The sequence below is a fragment of the Corapipo altera genome, unplaced genomic scaffold (genome assembly GCF_003945725.1).
Source record: "Corapipo altera isolate COAL_440 unplaced genomic scaffold, ASM394572v1 0, whole genome shotgun sequence".
Classification (NCBI taxonomy): Eukaryota; Metazoa; Chordata; class Aves; order Passeriformes; family Pipridae; genus Corapipo; species Corapipo altera.
Window position 1 is genome coordinate 20,448,895 of NW_020884872.1, and position 12,594 is coordinate 20,461,488.

At 36.4% G+C, this 12,594-nt stretch overlaps 1 long non-coding RNA gene across 1 annotated transcript in view; it reads right to left on the reverse strand.

The window, feature by feature from the left end:
• LOC113946178 overlaps positions 1-12,594 on the reverse strand; it is a 42,719-nt gene that overhangs the window by 27,281 nt on the left and 2,844 nt on the right. The window contains exon 2 of the long non-coding RNA XR_003527335.1: positions 12,376-12,469. This is a non-coding gene — a long non-coding RNA (uncharacterized LOC113946178). The remainder of the gene's footprint in view (positions 1-12,375; positions 12,470-12,594) is intronic.

Consider the following 12,594-nt stretch of genomic DNA (forward strand, 5'->3'; position numbering starts at 1 on the left):
ACAGAACCTTCTCAAAAACTTATATGTCTTCAGAGATTTTTTTTCCTTTTAACTGTGAGGAGGTCTTTAGGAGCAGAGGTTGTGGAGAGAGAACTGGCTGCTGGGTTACTGAATCAATCCTGAGACTCCTTTAGGTCAGTTTGCTTTGAAATTTTAGTTGTTATCTAATCTTTACCTAATCTTTTTTCAGCTATCAGTTTTGTTCAGTTGAAATTAGAAATTACTATTTTTGCCAAACTAGATAATGCCATACAGGATCTGAAATGTTTTGGAGCAAGAATAATTTTCTACCTACATTTCACTCAATCCAGATAACAATTACTAAACAAAAGAAAATAACACAAAGTAAGAAAAAATAGCTAAAATGTTGTTAGTGAAAAAAATGGGTCTGTTATTGCAAATTATTTTCATTCTGCCTACAATCAACAGATAGAAACACTTTGAAATTAGGGTTTTAGAACACAAAAACATTATAAAATATTAATTAAATTTTCCTTATTAACTGTGTAATAATTCAGTTTTGCCTCATGTTTTAAATCTTGCAAAAAAAATACTCTTAGGAAAATTCCAATCTAAAACATATAACATGATCTAAATAAAAGCTACTATAGCAAATGAAATTTTGGGCTCAAGTATCACTTTTATTACATATTTCTGAAGATGGCAAGGGTATCTAAATTTTAACACTACAGATGAAGATTAGTCTGAGGCTTATGACGTAGCCTCTGATAAAGTCTATGTGATATATTGTATATATGGTATATCATATAATAGACATATTTACCCATATATTTCTGCAGAAATACATCACTGCAAAGTACCATATCTTGTTACCTTAAAGGTAAAAAGGAGAGAATGCAACAGTTTTACATGCATGTGTTTAAAATGCAATTTTGCTTTTAAATGGACAATGATGTTAAAAACACCATGATCTGCTGAGACGTTAGGAGGGACCAGCATATACCTACAAATCCATAAAGGAGTGGTCCTGATCTTTTAAACTAACCTAGTTTGGGGGGGTGAGGGGGGAAGGATGGATTGCTGATAGATTGCTTAATGCACCTACTGCATCCAAATGTTTTGTGTGTTACCATTAAATTATGAAGCTGTGCTTTTGCATTTTTCTGACATTTATTTCAAGCATATGTGATTCTAGCTTTCTAAGTCATATCTATTGGTTATGTGCTGCAGGTGCAGCTCCTCTGTACATATGGGTTAAATTACATATTGGGACAGCAGTTAGATCTTAGCCTTGATGTGATGATCATCAGATGGGTTTTGCCCTTTTTGAGCACAAAGACCTGCAGTATACCTTAAACCATAAAATTCCTGTTTAGAGTAATATTGAAGGTCTGACATATTCCCAGCAGGATTCAAGCATATGAAAGCTGAAGCTGCTGATGGCCAGAAATTATTGTCAAAGTGGAACTGTCACTTTCTAAAGGCAGTATCTCAGAGGAAAATCTTACAAACTTACTGCTAAGGATGGACCTCATAAACATCCTGAACTTCCTATCTAAGCAGTTTCATGGATACCAGGTACTTCCATGTAATTTGTTTGTTGTGTTGTGAAATAATCCTGTGAATGTTATTTTTAAATTCATAATTGTAATTAGTTATGAGTTGATTTTATATTTTATTGTAAGAGATTGTTTTCCTTCATTATTTTTGATGCAGATTTTTAAAAATTTCTTTTAAAAAATATGTTTTACTTTAAAAATTTGCTGTTTCTGTTTTTTCTCACAGAAGGATATCATTAATCTCACTTGAGTCAAAATTTGTACAGAGGAGAAATAGATTTTATTAGACCCATGACATAACTAGAAAGAAAAAAACACAACGTGAAATGTTTTTTCTATGTTTATTTATCATTCCAGTCTTTTAAACAAATCTTGGTTTTTATTTTGGTCTTTGCTAAAATTCATGTTTTATGTCTCAGTCACAACAAATAAATCTAAACTTGGAATATTTATGCCATCAATCTTTTTTTTTATTGCTGTAAATTCATTGATATCTATGTAATTTTACTCATTTCATACTGGAAATATTCTCAATACTAGAACTCCTATGAAGAGTAAATTACCTTCATCCATTTTTCAATAAGAAAAATGTCAAATCCCACAGAATATTTTAAATTAAATCCAGTGGCAACAAAGAAAAATGAGAAAAATCAATAAAGATAAAAAACATTCTTTAATGATTGAAAAAAATAGTAACTGTTCTATTGCAAATCATCCAAAATGTACTGAAGAAAATGGAAATACTTTTATAAAATTAGTTTTTCTATTACTTTGTTTCATTTTTTCTCCAAAAGCTCCTTGCAAAATTTTCCAGCATTTGTGTTTAGTTGAAAAGCTCTGGTCATAATTGTCATGGAACTGGCCTGGATCTCTGGAACTATTCAAATCAGAGAAGAAATATGAATTAAGCTGAATTTATTTTCAGTGTAACTTACATATTTTCAAACATATTTATTATGATAAATTTCACTCTATGCATCACTACTTTAAGCTATTCATGCAAAACTGTCCAGCATTTTATAGCATCCTTACTTCTAAGCAGACTAATGCATCAGCTGCACATATGTGGGCTGCAATGAATACAATTTTGTTGAGCTCTATGTTTTATGAATTGGAGCTCTATGAAAGAAAATTAATTCCTCACTAGAGATATCATTGAAGAACCTATAGATCTATTTTGAACAACTATGAGATACTTGTACTTAGAGTAAAACAGATTTTACTATTCATACCCACCTAGGTATTGGTTATTGTAATGGTTGTTTCAAATATGTTTGCTTCTTTTCTAAAGGTAAGGCAAATTCCTTGTCAGGTATGAGATGCATTTGTGGACTGAAACTTCCTGAAAAGATCAGAAAAGGACCACCTCTTTAGCAATTACATCTTTTGAGAGTGTAGTTAATCTAAGCAGTTGATATCACAAAAGTGAAAACCACTGTCTTAATCCAGGTAAAATATGATCTGATATGATCTGTGTTAACGTACAGAAATCATAAAACTTCATTCTAAGTGGTCTACAGCTACATCATGCATTGCAAGTACTTATTTCTGGAAGTTACTGTAATAGGGTATGTATTTCTGGTTGCTCAGATTGTCTAACTCAGAAAGGTCATGACTCAAGATGTTTGGCAGAATGACATTTGGAGGGAAAAGGAAATGTTTGTTATGGAAAGTAAAAACAGATAAATGGTAATATAGAAGAAAGCAGTAAATGTCAAAGTACTTCAACACTGTTATTTTTCATGTTTTTTATGTTATTTACATATAAATTCTTAATATAGTTTGGAGAAGTGGCTTAACAGTAGATAAAAAGGTAAGTATAATTAAAATAAAACAAAAATAAATAAAATAAAGCAAAAACAAAATCAAAAACATACACGTACATCAAAAAAACCCCAAACATTGGAGAAGACAGTACCTTTATCTTCATTACATGAGAAGACCTAAAACACAGAGTGGATGTTACAGGTGTCAAGGGGAGAAGAGGAGAGAAAAGAGGGTTTACCTCACTTCCTGTTCCCCTACCAGGACATTAGAACTTTGCTAATGTAGCAGGAAGTACAGCACCACGGGTTTTTTTCTGATTTTTCAATCCATGAATCATGGCCAGGCAATGAGAGAGATGAGGTACCAGACAGTCAGCAGAAGATGTGTTCTGTGCGACTGTAGCCAGGCACTGTAAATTCATCCCTCCTCACTATGAACTGTTATGAGAAGAGAAGGACTCAAGACCTTCTTTTTTAATAGGTTTGAGCCTAAGCCATACACAGAATATGCTACCTGGCAGAATGCAAAGTCCTCTGTGCAAAAGCCCTGATATTATACAGTGGAGCTAGAGGAGACTTCCAAATGAAAGCACCTAGTATCCTCTAAGTCACATAAAAGAATTCAAAATTTATTTTATAATAGTATTACAATCTTGACTCCATATTAACTGAATCTGAAGCGTAAAATCCTGGTTCCATTGGCAGCAATATAAATTTCATCCTTACCTTTTCTGAGGCTAGATTTCAGCTGATGCATAGTGCCTTGCTGAACCCATGATGGTTTGCACCAGCTGAGGATTCAGTCCAGTCTTGCTAAGCATAGCTAGGCTTTGCACCATGGACACTGGGAATAAGGTTAACCATTCTTTTGCTTTACAGACAAAAAAATATCCATCAAAACATCAGACTCCCTGTCAGGACCAGCCCTAGTTGGATTTCAGAGACTGCTGTAAAAGTACCTCAATAAAATGCAGAAGACAGTAACCCATAAGCTACTTTACAGCAAATGAGAATATATGACTTTCATATTGAAGAACATATGATGGGTTATTCTATCCTCCATTATTACTGTGCCTTTTATTTTTTAATAGCAATAGACATAATACTGAACATTACTTAATTTAGTTTTGATGCCGGATTTTAATAGCAACTATATGAGATACAGTCCCAGACCCTTTGTACAGATAATTCGACAACAAATAGATTCAGCATTTTTTTTAAGATTTCAGCTGGATCTTTAGATAAATCTCGATCAGCACTTAGGATTATGTTATATTTTCATCACTCAGAACAAGTAACCAGAGTAGGACAACCAAACTTTTTCTCAAATAACATAGGCTCACTCCACTAGTAGAAATAGTAGAAAGTTTCCTTGTTCAGGTTACCTCTGATCCACTAAATACAAAACTTCCAGCTCTTGCTGAATCCCTTCTTCCTTCACTAGAACCATAATTGTGTGCAGTGATGTAGGAACAGCGCTTCATTTCTGACAATCTGCGCTGCCTATGGCATTGCAGAATTTGCCCCATTTGTCCTGTGAAGGGCATGACAATTGTACTTTACCTAACTTATCTATTAAAGAAATCTTTTAAAAAATATGTCCTTTGGTGTTTATGGTCTTCTGTCTCTGACTGAATTATGAGTTGAGGACTAAATGCCATAGCTGGAAGCATTTAACTTTGAGGCTCTGCAAGAGAAAACAATCTTTATAGGAGACATTAACTAAGTAATCTATCTCCCTTGTGTTGTTTCTCCTTTTCTTGTACACAACAATAGTAGTCCCAAATGCCCAGATAAATTCACCATATAAGACACTTCTCAGGCCTTCTAACAGGCGCAGTGAATGTCCAAGGCCAGCTGCATCCTTGGCCTCAAAAGAGAGACTGAGCTTTGTTGTTACTCACGTTGCATGCGCAAAGTGTCCAAAAGTCTGCCTCTGGGCACCTCAGCTCTCATTCTGTCATTTTCCCAAAGCTCACTAACTGCAAGAGGGGAAGATTTGTTGCACAGTGTGTGCATTAGAAGTGCTCCTTCTCTGTACATGAAGGAAGAAACTTCATTTACTAACTCAGAGAATCTGAATATACTTTCTTAATAGAATAAAGAACAAAAGGTACCCAAAAATGTGAAACATCTCATTTAATAAGATGATCAAGTGCACCTCATAGCTCCTAAATATCAAAAGTAATGAAGTAAAAAACATAGTGGGTAGCATCTCTCCATATTCGTAAGTTAATTTTGGGCCCTGGTGTGCTACTGTAGGAACTGCAGTTGTCTGAACCATAAAATAAAATGCCAGTGATGACCATTCAAAAGTCTGACTTTACTTCAAACCATTGTCGCAGAAGCGATATTGTTTTTCTGTATTTGCAGAGTAGAGAAACTTTACAAAATATTAAATGCCACTGCAAATTTTGACTTTTAATGTGTATTTCAATAACACAACAGACAATTATGTACACAACAGGAAAAACAGAAGGGATACTAATGGTAGAAGAAGGAAGTGAAAAACATCACAAATGTATGCAAAAGGTGGATCAGAAAGTGCTTGAGTATTTAACTATGATATGCAGCTTCTTTGTACAATGTATGTTTGAGGAAAGATTGACAAAAGAAATAACCTAAATTCAGAATATAGACACTGTATGTAGGTTTAAAAGACTATTGTGAGTAGATCTATTAACCTGGCTGGAAAAGAATATAAAATACAGCATAAAAGAGTTGGAAATACCATGTGGTGGAGTGGTCTGAAAAAAATATGAAGAGACCAATTGACACTATACCTGTGACAAAATCCACAGAACAAAAGCACAAGTATATTAAGCAATTCTTATATTGTTATTTTATGTTGAAGTATTTAAAGTTAGAAAGTGAGATTTTGGCTATTAAAACAAAATCTTTTCTATTTGACAAGAAATATCACTTGACATGCAGGAAGTACTGATGGGTATGAATAATTAGACAAGAAAACCTAGAGTACAAAAAGCAAAACTTTAATTCCAACATTGGTTTTAATCTCATGATGTGGCCATGATAACCATAACATATAATATTATTTCCATTAAAAGATATTGAGTCCTTCTGAAAGCAAAATCCATGGGCATTCCTAAATACTAAGGAAGCCCATTACAAAGTCACGGAGTCATAATCAATGGCTGCATTAGCAATGATATCCTTGACACTTTAGGTAATAAGTAAGGTTAGTAATCAATGGATTAATAGTTTTTACACATATTTCTCAGAAGTGCTGTCCAGGGAAAAAGAATCATTATCATCCTTGTGCAAACAGCAATCCAAGGCACAGACAGAACATCAGATCTAATTACAGTTGCACAGTAAATCTGAAGGATAGCTGGGAACAGAGCACGAGGTTACTAACTCCCAGCTGGGATTCTAACTGCATAAAAACACTACCATTGGCTGAGATCATATTGCTAAGTTACACTGCACTGAGAGAATTGGAATAGTAGCCATCAGACAAACATTATATTTGTACAACACTTGAATTTATAGGATCTGGTCTAAATCTTCTTTACGGGCTTGAAATAGAGTGAAGTTGGTGGAGTCTCAGTGGAACCTGTGAAAGTGCTGTTAGATCAGAACATAGCAGAGAACCATGACATATATTGTTGAGGTAAAACACAGCTTTCTAAAGTAATATAGGATGAAGGCATAATTTGTTGCAGAATGAATTCTCCCAGAGAACAATTTGATTGCTTGTAATGATCCAAAAAAAGCAAAGCTTTTTGTTCTGTAATAAAAACAAAAATCCCTCCATAAAGCTTTCATTAAGAATTTCACTATTATTTGTACATTCAGCACACTCTAATATCTTGTTCTTGAATACTCTTCTTCCTTCAGGCAAAAGTTACATGGTATTGCAGCAAACCAAAAAAGGGCTTGAAACCAGCACCAAACCCTTATATTCACTCATTTGCAAACCTAAACCTCCATTTCAGTATGCAGAACCTTTCAGACTGCATCTGCAGTCTAATGGGAAAAAAACAGGCTTTAGCAAGTTCAGCCAAGGCAGAGAAGAACTGTCAGAAATTCGGCAAAGACAAATTCAGGGTCCTGCACCTGGGGATGAATAACCCCCTGCACCAGTACAGGCTGGGGCTGACCTGCGGGAAAGCAGCTCTGTGGAGAAGGACCTTTTGGCGAAATAAACACCTGAAGAAAAGTACAAAGATCAGCACTTACAGAGCCATAGTGCTGTCTACTCTCTTATACAGATCTGAATCATGGGTCATCTACTGCCACCACCTGCGTCTCCTAGAACGCTTCCATCAACACTGCCTCCGTTCAATCCTAAACATCCAGATTATGTGACCAATACATCTGTTCTTGAACAAGCAACAGCCACAAGCATTGAGGCCATGTTACTGAGAACAGAGCTGCGTTCGGCAGGGCACGTCTCCAGGATGAAGGACCACCGCCTCCCTAAGATCCTGCTTTATGGCAAATTTGCCACCGGCTACCACAAGAGAGGAGCCCCGAAGAAAAGATACAAGGACTCCCTGAAACAACATTTTAGCCTTGGCCATATTGACCACCATAACTGGTCTACTCTGGCCTCCAATTGGGAGGCCTGGAGACACACCATCTATAACGCTGCTGATGCTTTTGAGAAAGCATGCAGGATCACCCTTGAGGAGAAAAGACAACGCAGAAAGAATTGTGCCTTACAGAATATACCATCTAAGGAGTCTTTCTGCTGTGCCTTTTGCAACTGGACATGCCTATCTTGTATTGGCCTTTTAAGCCACCAACGCGCTTGCAACAAACATGGGTAGAGCCCTTCCCAAATCTTCGTTTGCGAAGCCCAGCCATGATGATGATGGAGAAGGACCTGGGGGTCAACAAGCTCTTCATGAGCCAGCAGTGTGCCCTTGTGGCCAAGAAGGCCAATAGTATCCTGGGCTGTGTTAGGGAGAGCATTACCAGCAGGTCGATGGAGGTGATCCTGCTCCTCTGCTCTGCCCTCGTGAGGCCACATCTGGAATGCTATGTCCAGTTCTGGGCTCCTCAGTACAAGAAAGACATGTAGCTCCTGGAGCAGGTCCAGCAGAGAGCTACAAAGATGATTAGGGGGCAGCAGCATTTCTCTTATGATGTCTCTTCCCGGAGAAGTTGTGGGTGCCCCATCATTGGAAGCCTCCAAGGCCAGAGTCAATGCAGCTTTGAGCAACCTAGTTTAGTGGAAGGTGTCCCTACCCTGCCAAGGAGTTGGACTAGATGACCTTTCTTTAAAGGTCCCTGCCAAACAAACCATTCCGTGGTTCTATGAAGTGGTGGCTGTATCACCACCAGAAAACTCACAGAGGAGCCTGGCCCTTCTGAGAGTTTTTGAAACACATTTCAATACACTGATGATGAGACTGAGGCAGAAATCATGCCACAGACCTTGTTCATCAACTGTTTCTCAAGAAAATGGCTTATTCTACTGCCCTCTCTGCTATAATTTTACTTAAATCAATAAACCCTTAAAAATCGCACTTCCTCACTCTTCATATTAACCATCTTGTCATAAACAGCTTACGAGAAAGAAACTGTACTACAATTTGTTTTTCCACTGTAAATCTGTCACCTTTCTCAATACTATCACAGTGAAGTAACTAGAGCCAGGAACTAATGAACGCACATATTAATCCACAAAATCCAACCATGCTAATTATGAAAGATGAATTATGCAGCAAGTTCCCTATTTGTAGTCCAATTCCCTATTTGTTTTATGGAATCTCATTATACTTCTGAGATAAAATGCTTAAAACAAACTTCTGCTTTTAAGCATAATTTTAGACTCTTAAGTTATATTGAAAGATGTGAATGAAGGCTGACTGGTTTTTGGTTTTTTTTAATAATACCATCATCATTATAAACAATTTTCTTTCTGACTTTAATATTTTGTAATTTCTTCCTAAAATAATTAAAGCAATAAAGTAAAAATATAAAACACCCGCTGCTTTGAACATTTGCATTTTCTTCCTAAATGGATGGATGAAATGACATCATGGTTAATTGGCACTTCTGAATTAAGATAATTAATCAGAAATGAAACCATAAGGAGAGTGGGCTGAATTTTTAATCTAGTTTTCAGTAATGACTGATTTTTCTCAAGTAAAATAAGTAGCATTTTTTGGTTAGCTTCTTGCAGGTGAAATCATTGAAAATCTGAAGTTTTAGATGGTTGATTTACCCCTTTGAGTTCTGCATAGGAAAGTCTAGTTGATGAATACTATTGTATTTTTTTGAAATACGGGTTTGAGGTAGAAAGATATGATAGGGAAAGATTTGTTAATGACTTCATTTTAATTCTTTACATTAAACATAGAAAATATACTTAAAAAACAGGAAAAATGTTTAATATAAGAGACTATCCTCTACTAGGGATTGTGGTGAGTTGACCTTGGGTAGCTGTCAGACGCGTCCAACTGCTCTCTCACTCCCATTCTTTAATAGAGATAGGGGAGTAAATAAGCTAAAAAACACTCATGGGTGGAGATAAAGAGAGAGTGCTGGAGATCACTTACCAATTACTATCACAAGCAAAACATATTCAACTTGGGGAAATTTTAATTTAATTCCTTGACAATTAAAAGTTTAACTGAATGGTGAGATACAAAGACAGAAAGTAAAACACCTTCCTCCCAAAAATGTTTTTTCCCCAGACTCAACTTTGGTCCTTCATTCCCAACCCTTTGACCTCCTCCCTCATTAAGCCGTGCATGGAAGATGGGGAATATGATCACTCCATAACAGTTTCTTTCTGCTACTTCATCCTCTTCACACTTTTCCCTTGTTCCAGAATAGGGCCTCTCCGTGGGCTGCTGTCCTTCATCATAAATCTGCTCCAACATGGGGTCCTCCGTGGGCTGCAGTGTCAATATATACTCCACAATCCTTTCACAGGCAGGAGGGGAATCTGCTCTGGTATCTGAAGTACCTGTTTCCCCTCCTTCTTCTCTGACTTTTTCTCTGACCTTACTGTTTGCAGAATTATCCCTTGTGCTTTTCCACTCCCCCCCCCGCTTGTTGTGCAGAGTTTTGCTCTTCATTAAATATGCTTTCCCAGAGGCACCACCAACTTGGCTAATGGGTTCAGTGCTGTCCTCTGGTTAGTCTTTTACAGAGTCAGCTGGAAACAGCTGTGTCTGATAGGGGCAGCCCCTGGTCTCTTCTCACAGAGCCGACCCCTGTAGTGCCCTTCACACTACCAAAACCTTGTGATGTACACCCAATATACACTAACACTGGAAGGATGCCTTTACATCTCCTATTTAAAACATGTACAAATGCACCTTCAAAAAAACCTGCAAAAAACCCAAAAAAACCCCAAAACCCAAACCAAAAACCCTCAGGAAGGAGGAACTGAAAAAGTGCACTACTATGAATGCTTCAGAAAAAAGCACATAAAAGAGGATTGTATTGTTATGATCTGGAATAAAGAACCAAACAATCAGTTCTCCATGCCTAGAGAGGATGGAACCTGAATTAATGGGTTTGAATTACAGCTAGGAAGATTTAAGATAGATATTAAGTAAAACTTTCTAATGACATGGATCATGATACACTGAAACAGATTGCCTGAAGAGCTTTTAGATTTTCAGTCATTGGAAATCTCTAAGGACAGGTTAGGTAAACATCTATCAGAGTTGACAGGTACAGTTGATTTTGCCTGCTGGCAAAAGTATAGGGTAGATGACCTCCTGAGGTCTCTTTCAGACTGCTTTTCTCCCATTCTGTGATAGGCAGTCATTTAGTCTACAAGTACACTCATGACTTCAATGGGTGTTTATAGAAAAAAGTACTCCTCAAAAGGATATTTGCAGAGATGTTTGTTTTTCTGAAAGTAAGGAGATATGCACAAAAGGAGTAGAGATCCTGGCTGAAAATGTCATCCATTTTTTTTTTCTGATCAAAAAAATAACATCTTAAATAGATTTTCTGAACAATACAGATGGGTTTGGATTTTCAAGAGGGTGTGCATGGAAAGCCACATTGCCTCCCTTACTATCGTAAGCAGAGCAAGACACTGAAACACATTTAAGTGTCTATATGTCTACAGGATATAACTTTTGTAGAGCTTTAGCACTGGGCACTTAAATGACTCTCAGAAGATGGTATATCTTTGCCTAAGTAACTGCCCACACTTCATCTGGATGATTATTATAAGAAACTTGGAATTCTTTCACTGAGTAATCTACCAAATACCTGCAGTTACAGACATTTGCACATCTACACCTGAGACTTCTTTTGGAGTCAGTGGAGAGGAACAGGCACTTTGTTCAGCTGACTTATTTTCACTGTTGCCTTTAGAATAAGATGATTTTTGCCCTGGAAGTACTTCTTTAAGACTGTGAAGAAAACTAGAAGTGAAAAGTGAATAGTTGAAAAATGGACATATGTAATAAAAAGATAAGTAAATGAATATCACTCTTCCTTGGGTAGATTTTCACATTGTATATCATCACTTCATTGTCTTTCACATACTTTTTTTCACACAGCTTCTGTGAGATAGGAAAAGCTCTTGACTTCTTTTTGAAGATGTGGAAATGAAGCACAGGATAGTTCTGAGAATTGCCCAAGGTTATACCACAAAATTCAACAGAAGAGAAGCCTGAATCTAAGTTTGTGAAGTCTCTAACTGTTCCACTGGTTTTTTCCTTTTTTTAAATAACAAAAATGAATTTTTAACAAAGTATGTGTTCCTAAGGCAGTCATCATCAAAAGTCTGCCACTATTGCTGCTCTTGACTTTATCCCTCCAAACAGACACTGATTTCCTTAGCTAGATTATTAAACGAGAAAAAAAAAAGAAAATTGCTGTGTGTGAGAAGGAGTGAGAAGTCTTTCTAATTAGAATGCTGCAAAATATTTGAGGATTACATAATGGAAAATTGTCTGGTGCTACAAGGATGGCAAATTTGCAAAAACATACCTTCAGAATGAGCATAATCTTACAAGCATCCATATGGTAAAACATTCGTTATTTCTGATTTGGAAATGAATAAATTATCTTCCAGGGCTAAAACGCATACACACACACACACACTTGTATTCAAGTACTATGTATATATTCATACTTACATGACATATAAAAGCATTTCTTAATTTTCATTAGTTTGATCCAAGAATGAATCCAACTGTTTTCTTCAGGATCCAACTGTTTTCTTCAGAATGCCTAGCAAAAGGAAAACAGAAGTATGGAATAGACGAGTTGATAAATGTCTAGTGCTTTAAGTATTTTTTGATCAAGAAGAACTGATAAGCATATTTGTAAGGGGAAAAATCATAGTTTATCTTCAG